Source organism: Gavialis gangeticus, unplaced genomic scaffold, assembly GCF_001723915.1.
Source record: "Gavialis gangeticus isolate Ggan-Ray unplaced genomic scaffold, GavGan_comp1, whole genome shotgun sequence".
NCBI classification, from domain to species: domain Eukaryota; kingdom Metazoa; phylum Chordata; order Crocodylia; family Gavialidae; genus Gavialis; species Gavialis gangeticus.
In genome coordinates, this window is record NW_017729004.1 from 15757579 (window position 1) to 15760445 (window position 2867).

Sequence of the window (2867 nt, forward strand, 5' to 3'; positions counted from 1 at the left end):
CCCTTGCAGGCTGGAGCTCTGCCAGCCTGCAAGGGGAAATCCATTGTTTCCCATGTTTTTCTCCTTTAAAGGGGAAAATCTGGGTTTTTCTCCTCAAAATGAGAAAATCTGGGTTTTACTGTGTTTTTTCGTGGCAAATTGAAAACCCAGCTCCCTGGTCATAACTAGGGTTCTATGAAGTGGTCCCATTAAACAAAGGGTTTTTTTCAAATTTGTTTTTAATTTTCTTCTGTGTGTGTTTAGGCACTGGGGAGCACTTTAGGATGTGAGAATTCAGGAATTCTCTTTACTTTTGATAAAGATCTACTTTTGCTTGACTTCATTGATCAGTTTTGAAGCACCTATCCCACTGCCTGTGCATAGTTGTAGACAACAGTGTGATAAAAATGTACTTAAAATGGAAAATCAGATGCACCTTTCAGTCTTGGAGTAGCAGCTGCCACTCTAAGATAAACTGTGAACACCCATAACACTTCAACGTTGTTATTTTTCTTTAAAATTTATGTACTTGTATTTGAACTACTCTTTTTTCAGGTTCTCCTGAAGTGGAGATATAGTGTTGATCATCTCTCAACGTCCATGGAAATTTCATACTCATATTAATTTAATTTTGTGCGGCAAGGGATATTTTAATTTCCATAGTTTTCACAAGTGCCTTCCTACTTTGCACATCATCATGGAGCTGTCTCATTGCAGGTTTCTCAGCCATACTTAAAAACAATGCAGTGCTCTTCTATTTATGGCATGCTGTCATCATTGGTGCTTTAATGGTAACACTAGTCATTTAGTTGGTGTTTTAGCTGTCAATTTTTTTTTCTTCCTGGAGAAGTTTTTCTAACCAGGTTATTTACATGGCTTTTGGCATTAAGTAACACTTCATATCTGTTGCACACTCTAGAATTTGTTTAAAACTGTAAAAACTTTTAGAGTCACAAAGATTTGAACCAAGGAGGAGTCAGAACTAGGAGATTCTGCAACTTGCACAGTGCAAACATGGAGAGCTGTGTTTTGGGGTTACTAGAGCCCCCATCAGGGTTTGTGCCCTTGTGCTTCTAGGTTACATAGCTACAGGTATGCTCCAACCAGCCAATTTCTAGTGTCAAATTTGAATATTCAAGGTATGAAATCAACTAGAATTATAGTCAGTTTAAAAAATCGGTTTGATATATCAGTTTGCTATATCTTTCTTCTTTTTTTGTGACTATAAAGTCACAGAAATTGAAAAGAATTAATGTTTTCCTATTACTACATTTTTTCTCTTTTCTTATACAGGAGATGAATTGATTAACCCCATGTCAGAAGTAGTCAAATTGATTTACATATGCACCTATGCACACAGTTACATGCAACAGAGAATTTTTTGTCCCCTCGTTTGTTTGTAACCTTAGAAAAGTGAGGCTGGCAAGGACATCTGAAGGTCATCTAGTCCAAGTGCCTGCTCAATGTTGGACTGTTTTGTTCAAGTGTTTGTCTAACCTGTTCTTAGAAATTTCCAAGGTTGGAGATTTATATAACCTCTCTAGGTAATCTGTTCCAATGATTAATGACCCGTTTGAACGTGTTGGTTCATCTTTTTTTTATACTAATCTTTTACTCTCTTAGTTTTATCATTTGTATAGTTTCCAGTAGGATCCCATCTCAGACAAATAAGGCTGGAATTTGAGGTCTAGTCCAACCTCGTCCAAGATCATCTCTATCTAAACCATGCCAGGTTTATTTAGCCTGTACTGTAGCACATGTAATGATGGAGATCTCATATTCTCACTAGGAACTAGCCTCATAGTTAGAAAGTTATTTTTATAGCTAACTTTAACCTCCCTTATTGCAATTTAAGTTTATTATTGCCTGTCCTGTCTCTTTGGACACTCAGTCCAGCCGTTTACCTCTTCTCTCTCTAACAACCTTTTTTTGTTTGTTTGTTTGACTCAGGACTGTTATCAAGTCTTCCCTTTTGCCTCTTCCCTGGAAGAAATCATCCTAACTTCTCCAGTTCTTCATATATGATACTTTTTAAACCTCTATTTTTTGCTCTCCTCTGTACTCCTCCTCCATGTGTTCACACTTTTCTTGAAGTGCGATATCTAAAACTGGACCCAATGCTCTAAGTGAGCCCTCGCCTTTTCTGAATACAGTGGAAGTATCAATCCCCATGGCCTACATATGGCCCTTTTGTTAATACATCCCAGTATGTGGTTAGTGGTTCTTGCTTGTTTTTTATTTGTTTTCAGTACTACCTGGTTGACTCATACGTGGCTTTCTGTCCTTTTGTGCAGTACTGAAGGGTAGCTAGTTTCCGTTCTTTGTATTTGTGCATTTCTCCTTCCTAACTGCAATACTTTGTACTTGTCCCCATTGCATTTTACTCCATTTTATTTCAGACCATCTTTACAATTTGTTAGGGTCATTTTGCATTCTAATCCTATTTTCTAAAGTGTTTGCTACCCCATCCAATTTGGTGTCATCTACAGATTTCTTAAATGCACACTCAGTTCTTCCCTCCAAATTATTAATAAAGGTATTGAACAGAGATAATAGCCAATAGCTCAGCAATTATTTAAGCCAATTATTTGGGTACTCTACAATGAATTTCATTAGGACCTGCTCATTTGAAAACAACTATTCGATTTTAGTAAACCTTACCTTCTTCTTTCCCTGCTCACGACTGCGTGCCTTCTCCCTGTTCATACTTCTAACTGCGCCTGTTAGCTGATAGTTGACCTTTTTGTGAGGACTAAAGTAAAAAAGGCTTTAGAGACCCCTTATTGTTCATTGTTAGCTTCCCTTCCTTGTTCAATAAGGACCTTACCTTTTGTGTTGTCCTGTTACTTTTAAAGGGTTAATTGAATACCTTTCTGTTATCCTTTGTT

At 37.2% G+C, this 2867-nt stretch overlaps 1 protein-coding gene across 3 annotated transcripts in view; it reads left to right on the plus strand.

The window, feature by feature from the left end:
• The window catches only part of ACTR3B (ARP3 actin related protein 3 homolog B), a 49998-nt gene that overhangs the window by 3684 nt on the left and 43447 nt on the right, over positions 1-2867 (plus strand). The window contains exon 2 of one of the 3 annotated variants that reach the window (XM_019508141.1): positions 1620-1711. The exons of the other annotated variants lie outside the window; for them this stretch is intronic. The gene's annotated coding sequence lies outside the window, so the exon portion shown is untranslated. The remainder of the gene's footprint in view (positions 1-1619; positions 1712-2867) is intronic. 3 annotated transcript variants of the gene reach the window in all.